Source organism: Taudactylus pleione, unplaced genomic scaffold (genome assembly GCF_031769625.1).
Source record: "Taudactylus pleione unplaced genomic scaffold, aTauple2 ptg000372l, whole genome shotgun sequence".
NCBI lineage: Eukaryota > Metazoa > Chordata > Amphibia > Anura > Myobatrachidae > Taudactylus > Taudactylus pleione.
Genome location: NW_028284773.1, coordinates 4,003,337 through 4,024,880, shown reverse-complemented (window position 1 = coordinate 4,024,880; position 21,544 = coordinate 4,003,337). Strand labels below are relative to the sequence as shown.

At 40.2% G+C, this 21,544-nt stretch overlaps 1 protein-coding gene and 1 pseudogene across 4 annotated transcripts in view; one reads left to right on the top strand and one right to left on the bottom strand.

Moving 5' to 3' along the window:
- The window catches only part of LPP (LIM domain containing preferred translocation partner in lipoma), a 429,876-nt gene that overhangs the window by 146,947 nt on the left and 261,385 nt on the right, over nucleotides 1-21,544 (bottom strand). The gene's annotated exons all lie outside the window — the stretch shown is intronic.
- LOC148508251 (uncharacterized) overlaps nucleotides 2,938-21,544 on the top strand; it is a 38,712-nt pseudogene continuing 20,105 nt past the window's right edge.

Genomic DNA, 21,544 nt, shown 5'->3' with positions numbered 1-21,544 from the left:
TGGTTCAAACAGACTCTCCCTGCCTCTAACAGCTGGGGATCTTCCTCTTCACACCCCCTGCAACATCCTAACAGCTGTTCCTAAAATATACATTTTTTTGCTTGTAGGCTCTGCGATCCATAACTCGAGAATGCATGATGCGATCTCCTCACCGATGACACCGGAATACTGTAAAAAGAATACGCATCAGTACAACTCCAAACACGACTTGTTTAGCACGTATAATACCTTAGTTATCAAATATCTTTATTTCTCAGCATTTAACTGAACCAACTTAAATCATACACTTTAGAGCTTATTGAACCTTATGTGTGAATATGTAATGTGTGGGTATTCGGGGTTTGATATAAGGACGCTAGTTATTAATGGGTGAGATTTAAGTGCATAATTTCTCATACATGAAGTGAACATCCAGCAGTGTGGATTGCTGAGCATTGCAGTTCCACATGCCCTCTGTCAGCAGGCCCCCACCTGTCCTGTGTTCAAAGGAAAAAACCTCTTTTGTTCTCCCAGACTCGTGTGTGAACTGTGAATGAAGCTGTGAAGTTGGGGCCATCCTGTCTGTGTGTGGGGCTAAAACCTGTTTAGGATTCAGACAAATCCAATTGTGTAGATCAATGCCTGGATTATATTACAATTGCCACAACTATACTTTATCTGCATCCAGGGATTCCCAATTTGTATGTAAAAATACCCATTGTCTATTCTATTTACTTTTACTCAGAAAGCTTATTCTTCCAGTTGCCCTTGGTAGATTAACAAAAACATTGCCATCTGTTCTTAGCTCCTGAGTTGTAACTTGAAATGAAGCTGGTCACAAAATGGCGTCTTGCAGATTCTTGTTTCTAAAATGGAGTCTAGCTGCCATTTGCAAGATGGCGTCACGCACGCTTCAATTTTAAACTGATCTTGTCTCAGCCAATTATTCAGCTTCGACAATATATATGTCATTACTTGCTGTCACAATGGAATAAAAATCTCTGTTCTACCAACTTCAGAGACTGGTGAGTGCACCCCTAATTCTTGGAAATATTATATATATATATATATATATATATATATATATATATATTTTTTTTTTTTTGTTTCCAAAATGTACCAAATCCCCCAAATTTTTTTTAGAAGTTCTAGCAATAATAGATTACTTTCAGATCCAAACTACCAATTTGTTCTAAAGGTACCAAATCGTGTTTCAATTTCATTGGTGGAATTTTCTGCCTCCCAGAATCCATTAACACTTTCATCCACCCTATCAGCTCCCATAAAGCTCTTCCCACACAGCACCTATCAACATATTAATTCATTAACACGCCCACTCAGCACCTAATAATGCATCCTGTCCCCCCCACACACACACAGACAGACAAACCTACACCATCCATTCTCCTCAGCAGAAAGAAGCCATTCAGCAGCAGCTAATGCTGGGCCAGTTCACATTCTAGGATCAAATTTTAAATGGGTGAACTGGCAAGAAGTAGCACAATGTTTAGTACCAACCACAAAAGGGTTCACAATTAGTGAGGCTAAAAGACTGACAATTCAGGCAAGTCTTGTTTGGTTGGACTTTTTTCTGCTTATAGTGTGGAACCTGTCTATAGACACAAGATAAGGCGATGATTGAGGTATGATCTTGTGATAGCAAACATAAAGGAAGAGCAGTGTTAAGCTGGGCACTTGTCCAATTTTCAACCTCTGGTTTCAGACAATTTTGGTCTTCAGGTCTTGTGAAAAGATTTTTAAACCTGCTGAAAAATCAGGAGACCAGACCAATTTAGAAGTTTGTACACTCCTTAGACTGGTTTGTCCAATTATTCTCCCAATTCATCCCAGTGAGTGGCAGCCGGTCTGCCAAAGATTGGAAGTGTGTGTATGGTGATTCTATCCTTTCAGCAAGCTGTTTCAACAGATGCAGATTAGAAGTCAGCTGAAAAATTTGACAAGTGTGTGTGTATGCATAGATTGGATGTAGAATCTGCGACCAGGTCTGCAGAAGGATTGTATAAGTCTGATCTCCTGAGGATTGGACAAGTGTGTACCAAGATTAAGGGCCATATTCAATTTTAGGCGAAAAGTCAGAGGTCAGATTTTTCGCCATCATCGCCGTTTTAGGAGGGGATAAAGTATTTGGCACGTGCCTGCTTACCCCGTATTCAATTAGGAATCGGCGAAAATGGGACCCGGCAGAAAGGTATCGAAAACTCCTGTCAGTTTGGGGGAAATCAGCCTGTCACCCCCCAAAAGATGGTCTGACATGAAGGATCACTATGGGTACCCCCAACTTGGTCTGCTGAAGGTAATTGGGGTTTATAAATAGCCGCGGCAGGTGCATAAATGCAGCTTTGAAGAAGTGGTGAAGAATAGCACTTAGCTTTTTAAAAATAAAAAGATAACTAGTCCCATCAAATTTGGGGTACATGAAAATGGGTGCAAGCATATTTTTAAGTCCCTAAACTGATTTTTTTTAAATTATTCAAACATCTACCTTCCGCAACCAGCTGCATTCTAGAAAACACCAGCAGCATATTTGGGAAACCCCACGGAGTCGATTTTGCTAGTTTAGAGGTTTGTTCCCCAATGTTTATTTTTTTTTGCCCCCAAAATGAAAGTACCTTTTTTGGGATGTCCTGAGGAACTTTTTTTTTTTAAAAAATTACACAGATTACTTTAAGGGGACATTCCAAAGGATGCAGGCTATTTTATTTTATTCTGCACCCCAAAACCCCAATTTTGCATTTTTTTTTATCACCTAAACAGTGGTGAAAACTTATCCCCGTTTTTTTTTTACAAAGACTTTTCGCACCTGCGAAAAAAGTCTTTGAAATTGATTATGGGGATAAGTTAAAATAGTGAAAATGACGTCATCGGCGATAAATTATCGCTGATAACAGACTTTTCGCTCCTAATTGAATATGGCCCTAAGAGTGTAAAAAGAAAGATATGGCGGCACTGCTAGCAGCCATGGGGCACAAAGATGTAAACCAGTTGCCATTTAATAAACACATTGTAGATGGTAATACACTAGTACAAGAAAATGATGATGAGAATACCTCAGTTGTTTATGATGACTGAAAAATATTGTAGAGAGAAAAAAAAAAAAAGAACATGTGTTAACAGAAAAAAAACTTAACTTAAAAATAAACTATAGAAGGGAATACTTGCTATTAAGTAACATAATAGTTACAGTCAAACGTTCTTTGTAGTGTAATGGAACTACTTCTTCATGTATTTTAAAATTACATTTCATGCTAAAATGTACCAAATCCCAATTTGCTTCCAAATCCAAATGTATTTGGACTTGGAAGCAGCTCTATATTAAAGGGCAAAATATCTTTGTGACATATGTAAATATGATGTATGGCATGTCAAGAATATATGACCAAGAAGGGGGAAGAGGTTACTTCAAATGCATATCCTCAGTGTTTTTTGTTTTCCATTGCTGTAAAACTTGTTCAGATGGATTTGGTACCTATGGTAAACAAGCTGCATAGCACTTCTCTAGCAGCATTTGATTAATAGCACACCAGTCCAATGTCTTGGTATGAGTACACGCAGCTAGTTTTATTTCGCAGCTAAAAATAAAACCTGGCCTGTCTGGCAGTAACTATACATAGGTCCTTCCAGCAATAAACTATACGGTACATAAGTCCTTCCACCCTTAGAGAGGGAGACCAACTCACACAAAACAGCATATAAGTACAACATAAAGTCATAGTAGTGTCTTCCAACAGGTCTGTCAGTCTGCTCCCCAGGAAGTGAGAGGTGGCCCAGAAAAACAGACACCTTTTATCATCCTCTATCAGGTGGTCTGGCAATAAGGCTGCTGATTACCTGGAAAATTACCACACAGAAGTTAAGAAACTGGGACACATATACCTCGATCAACAACTTTCTCAGTGGTTTTCTCACATACGCTATCTCTCCCACTGCCTCCTGTTTGAGCCTGTGGGGCGGAAAACATTTGTAGTCCCTAAACAAAAGACACAGGACAGAGCATGTGCATTGGCCCTTAGGCTTCCTGGCCTATGTTCCACTAAGAATTTAAAATATTGCAATGCCATTAATCAACTTGTAAGTCTCAGACATCCATTTCAAAGTAGCATGATCAGTAAATTACCAAGATTTTCCCAAAATGTAGCCCTGAGTGTTTTGAATGCCAACTTAATTGCCAATGCTTTTTTCCCACAGTGGCATAATGTCTATCATGAACATTGTTTCCTACTTAAATAAAAGGATTATTAATGGCTGTGTCCCCTTCCTTTTGCCTCTCTAGGGGTACAAGACAGATGGTGTAATGGTTAGCATTACAGCCTCACAGCACTGAGGTTGTGGGTTAGATTCCCACTACGGCCATAACAGTGTGGAGTTTATATATTCTCCCTGTGCTTGCGTGCGTTTCCTCCGGGTGCTCCGGTTTCCTCCCACATTCCAAAAATATACTGGAAGGTTACTTGGCTCCCAATGAAAATGAACCCTAGTGAATGTGTGTGAGCATGCGTTAGGTAATATAGATTGTAAGCTCCACTGGGGCAGGGATTAGTGTGAACGGCCAAATAATAAAGCACTGCGGAACGTGCGCTATATAAATAACTAGTAATAAATAATAATCAGAATCTCCAAGGCATACGGGGGATTCAGATTTAACAATGGCTGGACAAAGTGGCTCCTTACGCAGATGACATGCTCTTATACTTGTTTGAGTCCCTGGTCACCTTTCTCTCAGTGGTGGACTCCTTAGGCACTTTCTATGGGCTGCACATACACATTGACATAAATCCAGTATACTTCCTGTCCATTGTCCTTCCTCCTCTGTTGAGGCCTCGATAACCCTTTTGGAATGGACTTTCCAGTTTAAATATTTGTGGATTTGGATCATGTTGTCTGTGTCATATTTTATCCCTCGTAATGTCCTGCATTTCAGCAGGCCCCTGCTAATATTTCCCCTCAAATTTTCCTTCTAATAGATAGCTACCTACCTTTTTTCCCTAGTTTGGCCAGACAAGTGCTCTCAGATTAAGTTTAGGACCCTATGTCAGTGGAGTGTATTGGGTGGTCTAACGCTCCCGAATCTGTCTCTTTTACATGGCCTCTCAGTTGATGCATTTATGGGGGGTGGGTTTTGGGTGATGTGTCATGATCTACATACATTATTGGTGCATACGATTTCTAGAGGGCAATCTCCATTACAACTCTTGCTTGAAGGGTGTCCTAGAGAGGGAGGCAACAATCATAACTGCCGTACCAATTTTGATGCCATTGTGCTAATTACCATCATATGTCAGATGGGTCATTCCATATCAGTTCAACCAGGTGTGTCCACAACCCATCTCAGATCTTTACAAAAACTTTTTAGTTAAAAGAGATTTCTGCCTAATATCTCGAATGATTAACCATTAATTTCTGAAATATAGATTTTTCAATTTATTAAACTAACCATGGCATATTTATTCCAGTTTATTTTAAGACTCACCACGGAATTTGGACCCCTAAGGTAACACTTCCTCCTGAACCCAAAAATCCAAACCATCTGCCTTACATTTCAAGTTACGGCATAAATGCGAGCTTTTGGAACATAACTAAAAACGCTAGGTTAAATTAAAATCAGATATCCCAATTTATTTAGGTGCTTAAGGTATCCATAATTACCACACAAAAAATTGCATGGTACTCTGTGTCAGGATCCTGACTATTTCTTTCATTTGTTCGGTCTTGTGACTTACCATCTGATCTGTGGATCTGGATTTTCTAATTGCCTGGGAGATTTGCTCAAACATGCAGGCTGCAACACTTCCAGTGTGTGCATTTAGACTCTGCTATTTCTTCCAAGCTATCTTTGAACTGCTGAAAATACAATTGCTCTCTGTGCATGCTGTTCCCTCTACACTTCCACAGCATGCTAGTACTCAGGGCTGCACACCAAAGTTCCCTCCTAAACTCAGTATGGGCGCAACCATGTTGGATCCAGTCACCTCACTTTCCTCCACCACTCAGAACGCTGCTACCAGACCACCTGACTGCATCAGCCAATCCCTGGGAGACCTAGGGTATAAGTATCCTGCACTGACAGCATTTAGTGCTGAACAATAGTTACTTCCTGCAGTGAGACAAGTTACTGTATTGCAGTCTCACAGTGTCTGTGCTAAACTGTTCCAGGCTCTTGCCGGTTCCAGCACGGTTCTGCAAGTTGCTCCTGCAGGACCCAGTCCGGTTCAGCAAGTTGGTCCTGCCGGTCCCAGTCCGATTCTGCAATTTATTCCTACCGGTCCCAGTCCGATTCTGCAAGTTGTTCCTGCCGGTCCCAGTGCGGTTCATTCCAGTGGCAGCTAATCTATCTTTCCATGTTACTCACTACCAAAGGCAGTTCTCACTGCTACCAAAACCTACAGGAGAAAGTTATATTAAGGTTCCTGCTGCACTCACCAACGCCAGAGAGAGGTAACTCTAGAATGTTCAAGTCATCCTTATGGAAGCATAAGCTCAGAAAGTTTTTGCAGTTTTTGTATTGTGCACTAGCACCATCACTAAAAGCAGTGAACATACTCCAGTTTTGGTAATAGTTCTGCTAAGTGTTTCATAACTACCGTAATGAAGGCAGGCACAGTTATGGCTACATGGTCACGGGTATCACTTATAACGCACAGACTCATACAGTTTAAAGTGTCACAATCATCTTGCCTAAAATATACAGCAAATGGTGGAGTGTTGCTTGTGAAGTGCCCCAGTGGAATCCTTGAATTGCATCCTGACACACGAATGAATAATTTTCTGCAAAATCTAGTAACACAATAGCTTCTGTTTCTGGTCGTATGGTTTCCTTCAACTTGCGTAGGTATTTAGCCTGGGACTATTCTGTGTACAGATGGGCTGTTGCATCATCAACAGTACTACAAATAACTTCAGGGTACTGTTCCACAGTACTAGTGATTGTAACCAATTTACTTTGGTCAGCGTGGACCCACTGCACAATGTGCACTTCGGAGGAGCAGCTGCCATGATTGACTATATTTCTGTCTGTCTCTCTCCTTCTATGGAAAGTTTCAGTTTAGAAAGAGAATCCTCTTCCCATCAGTTTCTGCCTCAGTTTTGTTCACTTTATTAGTATGGGATTTAACCACATGGTTTCTTGTGTAAATTATGTATGCTGTACAGAACAGAACAGAAATCGAACGTCAACATTTTATTTTCTCCACTATGAAAGAGTACCATGCTGATTTTTTTTTTGTGGTAGTTATATATACAGTCAGGTGCATAAATATTGGGACATTGATAGAATTTTCATATTTTGGCCTCTATTTACCACCACAATGGCTTTGAAATGAAACAAACAAGATGTGCTTTAACTGCAGACTTTCAGATTTAATTTGAGGGTAATTACATCCAAATCAGGTGAACGGTGTAGGAATTACAACGGTTTCTATATGTGCCTCCCACTTTTTAAGGGGGCAAAAGTAATGGGACTATCAAATCAAAATCTATTTCATGGACAGGTGTGGGCTATTCCCTCATTATTTCATTATCAATTAAGCAGGTAAAAGGTCTGGAGTTGATTCTAGGTGTGACATTTGAAATTTGGAATCAGTTGCTGTCGACTCTCAATCTGAGATCCAAAGAACTGTCACTATCAGTGAAGCAAGCCATCATTAGGCTGAAAAATCTAAACAAACCCATCAGAGAGATAGCAAAAACATTAGGTGTGGCCAAATCAACTGTTTGGAACATTCTTAAAAAGAAAGAATGCATCAGAGAGCTCAGCAACACCAAAAGACCCGGGAGACCACGGAAAACAACTGTGGTGGATGACAGAAGAATTATTTCCCTGGTGAAGAAAAACCCCTTCACAACAGTTGGCCAAATCAAGAACACTCTCCAGGGAGGTAGGTGTATATGTGTCAAAGTCAACAATCAAGAGAAGACTTCACAAAAGTGAATATAGAGGGTTCATCACAAGATGTAAACCATTGGTGAGCCTCAAAAACAGGAAGACCAGATTAGAGTTTGCCAAACAACATCTAAAAAAGCCATTACAGTTCTGGAACAACATCCTATGGGCAGATGAGACAAAGATCAACTTTTACTAGAGTGATGGGAAGAGAAGAGTATGGAGAAGGAAAGGAACTGCTCATGATCCAAAACATACCACCTCATCAGTGAAGCATGGTGGTGGTAGTGTCATGGCATGGGCATGTATGGCTGCTAATGGAACTGGTTTCCTTGTATTTATTGATGATGTGACTGCTGACAAGAGCAGCAGAATGAATTCTGAAGTGTTTTGGGCAATATTATATGCTCATATTCAGTCAAATGCTTCAGAACTCATTGGACGGCGCTTCACAGTGCAGATGGACAATGACCCGAAGCATACTGCAAAAGCAACCAAAGAGTTTTTAAGGCTAAAAAGTGGAATGTTATGCAATGGCCAAGTCAATCCCCTGACCTGAATCCAATTGAGCATGCATTTCACTTGATGAAGACAAAACTGAATGGAGAATACCCCAAGAACAAGCAGGAACTGAAGACATTTGCAGTAGAGGCCTGGCAGAGCATCACCAGGGATGAAACCCAGCGTCTGGTGATGTCTATGCTTTCCAGACTTCAGGCTGTAATTGCCTGCAAAGGATTATCAACAAAGTATTAAAAAGTGAAAGTTAGATTTAGGATTGTTTAGTTTGTCCCATTACTTTTGGCCCCTTAAAAAGTGGGAGGCACATATAGAAACCGTTGTAATTCCTACACCGTTCACCTGATTTGGATGTAATTACCCTCAAATTAAATCTGAAAGTCTGCAGTTAAAGCACATCTTGTTTGTTTCATTTCAAAGCCATTGTGGTGGTGAATAGAGGCCAAAATATGAAAATTCTGTCAATGTCCCAATATTTATGCACCTGACTGTACCTTTGATAAGCACCTAAAAAAAATGGGATATCTAATGCGGATTTAACCTAGCATTTTTAGTTCTGTTCCAATAGCTAAAATGTTTTCCTTAACCCGAAATGTAAGGCAAATAAAGTCATTTGGTTTGGATTTTTGGGTTCGGGAGGAAAATTTACCTTAGGGGTCCAAATTTTGTGGCGATTCCTTAATAAACACCCATGATACAGTACTTCAAATAAACTGGTATAAGTAAGCCGCGATTAGTAAATAAATACATTGAAAAATCATTATTTCAGAAGCTAATGGTCACACAGTCGAGATATTTGGCAGAAAGATTTTTTTTTTTTACATCCTCAACTAAAATTTTTTCGTAAAGATCTGAGATGGGTTGCGGACATTTCATTTTTTTCCGGGTGACCTGATGTGAAATGACAGTAAGTCTAACATAAAAAGGACATTTTATACCATTTTCACTAAGCTGTACACTATGAGGAAAAACAGGTAAAATCATCAATGTTCATGGCTTAAGCAACGCACAATTTTAGGTATCACTGAATAGATTGAGGATTACAATATATCAGTTTCTGAATGCACTCTCTCTTTGAGGGCACTCAAACCATTTTTCAACACTGGCTTTATTTGGTATAGAACCGGCCCTATTTTTATTATTATAATTCTCTCACATACTGTACAGTAATACATGGACCCAATGTATAAATAAGTAGATCCACCAACTTTTAAAAAAAATAGAACTAGCAATAGTGACTGAAGGCATTTTACATTTTCTAAGTATGAAAACTAGACAACACATCACACTATTTTATTTCCACCACTTTAAAGTTCAGGTATAATGCTTACTATACCAGGATAGGTGTTATGTGTAGCTGTAATATTGTGAATGTCAACCTTAACGAGGCTCACAGTATGCACACAGTAGGTTTAGATATAAAAAAAAAAAAAAAAAAAAAAAGTGAAAGCCCTAGAAAGCAAGGTATCCATCTCCCACAGATACTACTCACTCACCAACATAGTACTCCGGTATTGCATACATTACACTAACCTTATTTCATAAAATGCAAGCACATTTTTTTATTTAATATATCACTGTCATGAAACACCAGCAACAGGCTACACCATTCAAGTGATTATGGTAACTATTACTAGGATAGCTACTTGAATTCTCTCAATACTAAGGGCTCAATTCTATTAAACTCTCACCTAAGAATGCAAATTTGTTTTATGAAACTCTCATACATTGCACGAATGCATGCACCCAAGATGCAATTAGAAATGCAAATTTGCTATAGTTGCGGCGAGGGTGTGCGACTTTTCTACAAAATGGTAGAAGTGCATGAAAAATTGAGGAAACCATCCTGGACCCCAAAAATGAGACAACTGAGATAGCAGGACCATATAGAAGGATGTAAGTGGCCATAAGTAAAAGTACTGAAGGTTTTTCAAAAGGTGTCAAATGGCTAATTTTTGCACTTTTTATTTATGGTTGAAAATTGATAGCAAGTGTTTTTCATCTAAATAAAGTCTTTCTAGTATTTTGGGTACAGAAAAATCTGTATAGTAATTTTGCAGTGTTTGTAAAATACAAGTTTGTAAAAAAGTTGGAACAAACATGTTTATCTTTGAAAGTTCAAAAAACCCCTCTCAAATCGATACAACACCTCCACAAACCTGTCCCACATCCTTTACACCGCCACATATACCTGTCCCACATCCTTTACACCGCCACATATACCTGTCCCACATCCTTTACACCGCCACATATACCTGTCCCACATCCTTTACACCGCCACATATACCTGTCCCACATCCTTTACACCGCCACATATACCTGTCCCACATCCTTTACACCGCCACATATACCTGTCCCACATCCTTTATACCGCCACATATACCTGTCCCACATCCTTTACACCGCCACATATACCTGTCCCACATCATTTAACCTACTATTGAAATTCACCTGAAAACTGATGTCTTTATTGGCCAAATTATGCTTTTTAAACCCCTTCAAGTGCATGATCATTCATTGGGAGGGGTGTACTAGATGTTCTACATTGTGTCCTGACATTTTTACCGTAAAGAGTTTACCTAACTTTCCTCCTGCTAAGGGAGGTGCGCACAAAAAAAACACCAGTTTCCTCAGAAAAACCAATGCAAGTTTGGAATTGGTTTGCAAACGTTAGTTTGCCATGAGACCGGCTGGCAGAACACAATTCGCAGCTAATAGGATTGAGCTCTAAAAATGTTATACCAGCAAACAAAAAAAGTGTTTAGTGGACAAACTACCTAATTTTACTGATATACTATTTACCATTCTTTAAAGCTACATTTACTAGTCACTAGGTACTGTATGAGATATTTCTCACGTTTCTGACATTTGGTTTGTTTCACGTGATTTATTATAATTGCAAGACTGTTTTTGTTTTTACTTCAGACACAAACAAACAAAGACATTGGAGGAGGCATTTAGCAAAATCTGTCCACCAGACAGCTTGGTTCATTCACTGCAGACTGACACGGTTAATAAATAAGAAAAAACATGGTGTGTAAGGAGTTTAAGTGCCACTAGTTGTGCTAGAGTCCATAACATGCTGTAGCAAACAAGTCTGTGGAAGCTACGAAGGACCTCAAAAACCTGCATCATTCAAACCTACTGTACAAGCTCAAACCACTGAATGCAACCTCCTAGTTACCAACCTGTCATTACAATTCAGGAAACGCTTTGCTGGTTAGTGAACAGGATTAGTACAGAGAGTAAGGCAGACACAGGAATGAATCCAAAGACATGATCATAAAGTAGCACAACACACTTTCCAGTATACATACACTATGATCTCATACAGAAGGCGAACAGATAAAGACGTATTTCATTTTATGCCTTTCAGAATTTGCCAGTGAAACATTTCAAGAACAAACATGTAGATCATGATGCAATGTGACCAAGGATGAATTCATGGACATCCATGCAACAATAGTGCATTAGGGAAACGGGAGAAACAGAAAAAAAAAACTACAACTCACAGTATTCTCCTTGCACTTCTCATAAACAGATATATAGACAAAGAAACACAAATAAGTTTAGTATTTTATTTTTTTATTGTGTTCAGAACCATATTAAGGACTTCATTCAGAGTTAGATGTAAATGCAATTTACAGCTTTTCTTTGATCTCAACTTGCTCTTACAATATTTTAATGCAAAGGAGCATCTTTTCCTCTAAGACAAGAGGGCTGGGTCGCAGGGTGCATGCAGATGTGACCAAAGTATAGTAAGGGTGTGCAATTCATTTCTTGATACGAATTGGAGTCAGGTTGGCCAGCAAAAAGTTGCATTTGTGCCTGCTTAGAGAAACAGAACTTGCAGCTTCTCAAAATCTGGTGCAATTTGCAAGTGGATGATTACAACAGCCAGAGGCTACATCTGATTTATCAAATGTGTCTGTCACTCCCATTAATGCAAATGAAGTTAAAGTGCAACAACTCTGTTAGTGAAATTACGTTGAACCAAATGCTAATATAAAAAAAATAAAGTATGTTTACTATCTTGACCTGAATGGGAAGGCTGCCCATATGTTTATTAGTGCTGTCTGTAAAAATAAAAAAAATGTGCCTTTAGTTTGGTTGGTATCTCATATGCTTCAAATTGGTTATGTGTAATGTGAACTCCCTGGCAATTTACTGTAATGTGTGTATATTATATATTGCGATATTTAGCACCTTTTGTACTAAAATTAAAGTCACACTACCTAGCGTATTCCAGGTGCATCCACTCCTGTTACTTGCAGGGACGTAGCTACCGTGGGTGCAGTTGCTATTGGGCCAGACTCCTCTTACAACCAGCTCAACTCATTACAGTGTGAGAAGTAGCCGCTGAACCCTCCTGCAAACTACTTCAGCCTGTAACTAGGAAGCAGTTTGCTGGCCAGCAGCAACTACCCCGCACATCCTCTGATACGACTCTACTCACTGATGCTGGGAGGCGGCATGGCTGTGCTGAGCCTGCTAGGACATCCACGGACTAAGGCCACACCTCCTCCTAGCATCAGTGAGGCGATATGAACAGGACCGGATTAAGGTCTATGGGGGCCCCTGGGCAACAAACGTGTGGGGGGCCCCTGTCAATAAAAGTTGAATATATATATATATATATATATATAGATATAGACACACACACAAACAGTATATATATATATATATATATATATATATTTTCATTCATGTTCACTCTAGTCCAACGTCCTAGAGAGAGGGCACATCTAGGCGAGTGTGAATGCATGCGCCTGGCATCCATTCACCAGCAGTTTTCCCAGCCTGCGGTACACTGCGACCCGCGGGTGGAGACGGCACCTGCAGGCTGTTTCAGTGATGTGTCGCGCCGGAGGGCAGGGTGCTTTTTGTCTTTTAGAAATAGGACCCGGCTAAAATAGCCTATGCTATATTATAATATATATACATATAAAGGCTGAAGGCCCTTGGGCTGTGTAGGGCATAATTATTATAAGTGCATAATTTGTAAAAGTGCATTTCTTACCAAATTCTGCATTATACCGGCATTATTAGATGACATCTTCAGCTGATATTGACTGAACTGACACATATTTCTTTTTAATTGTCAGGTAACCTCATCATTGTTGCAGATCATCTAATTTTGAATTATTTGCAAAGTGTACTGCATACTAGGTAACCTCATCATTGTTACAGATCATCTAATTTAGAATTATTTGCAAAGTGAATAGATTATTAGACCTAGTTCTTCTTAGCTTTGTGGCATTCCCTGTTTGTTTATGTTAGGACATTTATTGCTAGCCATATTAGTGGGAGGGTATTGGGCGTTGATTGTATTCATTGCATACACATGCAAGCACTGACTATTTAAGTTCATAGGAAGGCTGAAGACCCTTGGGCTGTGTAGGGCATAATTATTATAAGTGCATAATTTGTAAAAGTGCATTTCTTACCAAATTCGGCACTATACCAGCATTAAACCAAAGTTAAACTGAAGGAGACCGCTGTAACCTTAAACTATTCTTCAACAAGAACATATGGACAAAGTATAATCAAGAAATGTAAGTTCACAATATCTACACTACAGGCAACTGCTGTCTGCATCACCTGGACAATCTTCACTGGCCTCTCTTTGCGCATTATAAGAACCTACACTTGCTAATATTTGTACTGACTCGCTCGTTTCACAAACAACTCATAGCTTACTGTATTCAGTGCCAATTTCAGTTTATTTCTTAGAAATAATGTCTTCCCACTTCTTTTCTTTCCCTAGCCTGTCATGTCTTCTAATTCAGTTTACTTTAATATTCCATGTCTCTTCTTTTCCTCTGCTCAATAATAGTTTGGAAATTTTGCAGGCACATTTTCCTCCATTGTACTATTACTTGCTTCTCTGCACACTCATACTTTATTCCTACATCTAGTTTTCCTCCCCCTAGTCAACTCATCCACACCATTATCATGTGTACCTCCCCCTCCAATCATTGTCTACATAATTCTCTGCTCTACCCCCTTTTTCCACCTACAGTATATCATTTCCCCCTTGTCTCCTCCCCTTATCTCCCCTCCTCTGTCTGCCATCCTTCCTCTCCTCTCCCACTACTACACTTTCATGCTCTTCTACAACTCCTATGTCCTACTACCCCACTGATAATCCCTCCTCCAAACCTCCTCTCCATGTCACCCCACCCCCATCATATTAAACTCCCTCCCTGCCAACACTGGTCCCCGCATAATCTCGCCACTACATTCATCTCGGCCACCCATATTAAACTCACCTTCTCGCTACAGCAACCCAAATAATCTAATTCACATCTCTCCCATAATCACTGTCCCTCTATCCTGTGCCCTCTGGAATGCCAGATCAGTATGTAACAAACTCGTACCCACCCATGACCTTTCATCTCAAAAAACTTGCATCTCCTAGCCATTACTGAAACCTGGATTTCACCCTCTGACACCACTTCCCCTGCTGCTCTCTCCTCTGGGGGCCTCAACTTCTCTCATACCCCTCGGCCTGGGGGTTGCCATGGTGTTGGGGTAGGGGTCTTTCCATCTCCCGGTTACTCCTACCCTCTGAACCATCTCTTACTTTCTCTACAATTGAGGTTCATGCTATACGTCTCTTCCAACCAGTTCACCTTAGAGTAGCTGTCATTTACAGTCCCCCTGGCCCTCCTTCCAAATTCATTGACAACTTTGCCTCCTGGCTTCCTCACTTTTTCTCCTCTGACCTTACCTCTATTATCCTAGGTGACTTCAATAGTCCTATTGATATCCCCACAGAAGCCTCTGCCTCCAAACTCCAAACCCTCACGTCTTCATTTGGTCTCTCCCAATGGACCTCCTCACCCTCCCATGTGAGTGGGCATTCGCTTCACCTGGTCTTCACTCACCGTGATATTTCTGATTACTCCAATTCCCCCTCTCTGACCATCATCTTCTCTCTTTTAACCTATCCCTCGTTCCTTCCCTTCCTCTACCTCCTAAGGCCACCATCACTAAGCGTAACATTGACGCTATTGACACCATTTCTTTTTCTTCCCAGCTTGACTCACTTCTCTCCCCTATCCTGTCTCTCCTGCTCTGAACAAGCCATTTCCCTATACAAAACCTCCCTTAATTCTGCTCTGGACTCTGTTGCTCCGATCACTATTCACCCTCGCAGATTTACACCTCAACCCTGGCATTCTAAATGCACCAGATAACTGCAAAAGTGTTCGCGAACTGCTGAGCGACAGTGGAGAAGATCATGCTCTAAGGCTGATTTTCTCCATTTCAAATTTATGCTCATCATACAGTGCTACCCTTTCCCTCTCTAAACGGTCATATTTCAAGAACCTCATCTCCTCTGAGTCCTCAAATCTCCAACGTCTCTTCACCACCTCCAACTCCTCCCCTGACCTCTCTCCCTCTCTCCTCACTCGTGTCTCCAACTGTCTCTCTGCCATCTATTCCTGGATGTTCCAGCGATTTCTTAAACTTAATATGTCTAAGACTGAGCTAATCATCTTCCTCCCCCCTACATAACCACACTTCCCACCATTTCTTTATCAATTGATGGAACAACTATCTCCTATAGCTCCAAAGTGTGCTGTCTTGGAGTTATCCTGGACACCTCCCTCTCCTTCAAATCATATATCCAGAATCTCTCACAGTCCTTTCGTTTTCATCTTAAAAATATTTCCAAGATTAGACCCTCTCACCCAGGATGCCACTAAAACCCTCATACACTCATTGGTCATCTCCAGATTGGACTACTGTAACCTCCTCCTATCTGGCCTCCCCAAATCCCTTCTCTCCCCTCTCCAGTCTGTCCTCAATGCTGCTGCTCGGCTCAGCTTCCTCTCAAAACGCTCTCCATCTGCCTCCCCTCTCCTACAAGCTCTCCACTGGCTCCCCTTCCCTTTTAGAACCCAATTTAAGGTCCTCACACTCACTTACAAAGCCCTCAGCCATTCACATCTCTGATCTCATCTCCCTTCACTCTCCTGTCCGCCCTCTTCGTTCAACAAATGCACACCGCCTCTCACGCCAATTGATTACTTCCTCCCACTCCCGCCTCTAAGATTTTGCTCGCGCTGCTCCCCACCTTTGGAACTCTCTCCCGCTTCCCATGAGACTCTCCACATCTCTTCAATCCTTGAAATGGGCTCTCAAGACCCACTATTTCATCAAAGCCTTCCAGCTCTCATCTTAACTTGCCGCTACATACTGCCTCCCTGCCTACCCCATCTGTGTCACCCGTTTGTCTGTCCCTCCCCCTTAGAATGTAAGCTCCTATGAGCAGGGCCCTCTACCCTCTTGTGCTTCTCCTTACTCTACCTTCATCTACTTCTTACTCTCTACCAGGACACCTAACACTTGGTTGCTTTGCATTGTTGCTTATCTGGGTGTTATGGTCGCGAATGTAGCAATGTATATTATTCATGTCCTGTAATGTATTGTCTTGTATTGTATTGTACGTCACTGTAAATCAATCTATTTATTTATGTACTTTGTAAGGCGCTGCGGTACACTTGTGGTGCCATATAAACGATAATAATAATATATACATACACATAATATATATATATATACATACATACATACATACACACACGCATACATGTAGACACAGATAAACATATACATTGCTGCTTACCTCTCCTGGTTTCAGAGGCAGCAGCAGAAGCGGAGTACCAGCGCGATTCGCGGGTCTTTAAAAAGAGGGCGGAGGTAATACTGGGAGGGATGGAGCTTAATCGCGTGCCACTGCTGGCGGCTCCGTTAGAAGAAAAAAAAAAAAGTGTTCATCGGGGGATGTGGCCGGGGACAGTGTGTGGGGACCCCGGGACGACCGCCCCTGTCGCCCTGCCTATAATCTGGCCCTGGATATGAAGCGCCAGGCTCAGGAAGTGAGTAGTGTGGGGGAGGGGGAAAGAATAGCTATATTTATGGGGCCCCGTGAAAAATGTGCTATGGGGCCCCCATAGCTCTAGCTACACCCCTGGTTACTTGCATGAGGAGGATTCATATTTGATACTATTGCAGAGTTGGCTGCATTTCACATCTACGGCCAACTTAGAATAGGCTGCAAAATGCAACATTTTCTTTCAACCACATTTTGCGATTGCTTTTGTATTTAACTCTGAATAAAGTCCTAAATCCATAAATTAACAGCATATAGAAACCCATTTTGTAACAAATATAAAGGCCTGCCATTAGATTCTTCACTTGGGCCATTGTATCTAACATCAAGTTTGAAATGCAGGTCACTGTAAAATGCAAACTTATCTGTGATTTCAAATAAACGTCTGATATTTTTGTGTGACAATGTAAACAGTAGAGGTCTGATTGCATTGGGAAGGCTTTAACATCTGGTCAGTACAGACATTATTGCTGAGGCATGACAGACCAATGTCTCAATCCTGCAAAACGCAGTGAGCTGGAGTCATGTTGCTACAGCAACGAGGCGTGCTATAATAAAGATGCATCGTACTGCAGATGTTCTCAACGTATCAAGAATGTTTTACATGTTTACATCAGGAGTATACAGAATGTATAACACTGAGAACACAATCTTTTTTTTTAATTATTATTATTATTATTATATGTCCTTTAAAGATGAAGCAGACACTAACGGTTTGTGAAGAGTGAAATGACAAGCTGGACCGAAAGCAACGTGACTGCATTACTTGGGTTGAAAATGGGTTTTCTATGACCAAGTGGTATACTGCACTGCACTGCACTGCACTGCGCTGAAACGTAAAGATAAAAGAAATGGTGAGGCAAATTCATTGTTGTTAATAACAACTTTCATTTATAAGGAGACACAAGTATGTGCAGTGCAGTACAGAGTTAACTAACATAAAACATTTATAGGGGTATTCAATATGGGAGCGAAAACTCAGTTTTTGCGTTAATATCGCACCTATGACACCATTATCGCAGGTTTTAGTTTTACACCGTATTCAATTTCAAAGACTTTTTGCAGGTTCGAAAAGTCTTTGATAAAAAACGGGGATAACTTTTCACCATTGAATAGGTGTCGAAAAAAAGTGCAGAATTGGGGTTTAGGGGTGCAGGCTTAAAAAAAAATAGCCTGCACCCCTGGGAATGACATTTAAAAAAGAACTGTCAAAAAAACTTTTAAAAAAAATAGGGACACCCCAAAAAATTAAGTTAAAAATTGGGGTGAAAAAAAAATGGGAAAAAATTGTTTAACAATAGGGAAATAGGTTCAGGGCTATTCTACATGTATGTGGCAGGTGTTTTCTAGAATAGATTTATAGCGGCAGGTGCACAATTGCAGAATTTTTTAAAACTTACTTTAGGGACATCAAAATATGCTAGTACCCATTTTCATGTACCCCAAATTTGATGGGACCACTTAAAAAAACGAAAAAAATAACCTAAGTGCTCTTCTGCATCACTTCTTCAATGTCGGGGAAAAAACACCCACTGTGGCTATTTAAATCCCCGACTTTCATTTACAGGCTAAAACGGGGGTACCCATAGTGATCCCCCAAGTTTTTACAACTTTAGGGGGGTCCTACAATTTTTTTAAGGAAAATTTCGTAACTTTACGCAAATCCCATTTCGCAGGCTCCCGTTTTCGTTAGTTTCATATTGAATACGGGAATAAGCGGGCGTGCGCCCGATACTTTATCCCAAGAAAAAGCTCCGATATGAAACGTAAGCTTCGACAGCGAAGTTTACGTTTCATATTGAATTCCCCTCTTAGAGTATTAGCACAATACACAATGGCAGACCATAGCATAAGCACCAAACACTAAAATAAGACCACAGACTGCGTAGGGCAGGTAATAGGGGCATGGGTAAGGAGATTTGCTTATGCTAGCATGAATTGCAAGTGGAAATGGATTCAATTCTCAGTGGTCCTGTACCCAAAGTATGGGCAAGCAGACAGTCAAAAGGGGAGGAGACAATGCAACGGAGCTTTGGAGACAAGAAGGGTGCTAGGGAAGAACAAGAGTGAGGAGAGCTCTACCCATAATAGATTATATTATAGGGAAAAGTGTGAACAGTTGGAGGATGAACTGAAATGGATCAAAACCTGCACAAATAATGGTCTCTAAGTACCTATAATGAAACTTCAGATATAGTCATTACTAATTTACTATTTAAACCACAATAGTTGCAAAAGAAGCAGAGTCCATCCCACTATTCTGGCATCAGGTTGTTGTTTGCATGTCAGCTCCTTTTCGTGGTTGCCATTTGTAGGGATGTGAGACTTCTACAACTCAAAAAATGTATTGGTTAACATCAATATTAATTATAAGACACTTTTTAAAAGTTGCATAACTTTGGACCTCTCTTCCTTTCACACTGTCACCATTTTACATTATACAAATCAGGCTCCAGGCCGCAAATGTCTAATTAGCATGGTCCAAACCACGGGATAGCTGACAAAAAGAATTCATTGCTGGACCATTGCTGGCTTATGTATTGTTTTTGCCTATTCTAATTTCTTTTTAGGTTTAGATTACATTGTGAATTGGGCAAAATGACAAACCATACTGTATGCTTACCTTTTATGCAACCTCTATTTTAATTTAGTTGAAATGAAAACAAATGACAAATTTGCATGTCATAGTTAATAGAAAGGATCATTTCAGACATGTGATGCATCATCTTTACAATAATATATGACTTTCCTATATTACAAGAGGAGACAATGCATTTCATTAAAAGTGTGGTGTCTGAAAGTATCCCAAGACATCGATTCTGGAAAGCAATCAATACTGAACCGTGCACAATGCCCGAAGGCCAAAAACTGTGTCTAATAGACTTCTGTGGAAACACACAGTAATTTGTATGCTGAGATATATTGTACAAGTGCTCATAAAACATACCGATACACAGCCATATTGATAAAAGCAGGGGAGTATATTTGTACTGACCAGCATATAACCTTTAGATACTCAAGTTCATATGCTTTCAGTACTATTTGCTTGTGACCTGTACAGATTTGCAGTTTTATACTTGCATTATACATATATATTTGCCTAACCTATATGATCACAATCAGCATACTCTGCAAATATTAGGATGCTACACAGTATGCCTTACATCAGTGATTGACCTATTTACTGTCTAACAAATAAATGATTTCTCAGAAAACTCGTCACCAAAAAACAAACATTAATGTGCCCCCTAACTGTACAAAAGTCAAAAGAAAATCCAATAACGTACCCCAAGCCTCATATTCCAATCCTAAAAATTGTCACTATGCAAAAACCCAGTAACATGCACATTAACATTTCCATCTTAATGAAGCTTCAAAAATCTAAGTGGGAATAATTGCTGTGATATTGCTATTTAAACTTCACGCATAATACGTTTAAAGCAAATGCTGAAAGTTATTGAGCTAAGTGGCTGTCGTCTGGACTGTATTTGTTTTATGACACAGTGTTCTACTAGTCCATATTTATCCTTGTCAAACAGTGAATGAAAGATGGCTTGAGGAAAGTTACAGTACAGTATGTTCCACAGCAGGTTTCAGCCTGCTGAGGATTTAATGTATAACGAGGCGCAGAGATAGAAATCAATAGTGTGGAGTGTACTAATGTCAAACGCAGAAATGTCACTTGAAGGAAAGCAAAGGAGACCAAGAGTTATGGGAACATAATACAGCACTGGGAATAGTGTGACAAGTTCCCCTGAAATAGGCTGTAACAGTGTGAGTTGTCAGAGGCTCCTCAGGTCCACAAAAAGAATGTGGCCAACTCTTAATCAGGGGGCTTCCTTCTCTTCTAGAATAAGTAATGAAAATTTATATATCAGTGTGAAACAAAGATAAAGAAAAAAAAAAAAGCAGGAAATAAAATTACAAAATGATCATGTATGCCATTTTACATTTATAGGACAATTTCTGTCAAAATTTGTAGTTCCACCTAAGATAAGAAGTTGTGTTGAAAGCAAAAAAAATAAAAAAATAAAATAACAACAGTAGGTTGGCATCTAGCCACTTCAATCCAAAACATACAGCAAAAACCTGGGTTTTTGGCCATGAACGTGCATTGACCCGGATTTTTGCTATGGGTGAAAAGAAACGAACCATCTAAGTCCCAGGTCCACGACATTGCTCTGTACAGGGATTTACTCGGTTGCGACCCAGGTTGCCTCTAGTGTGAACGTATACGACCCAGG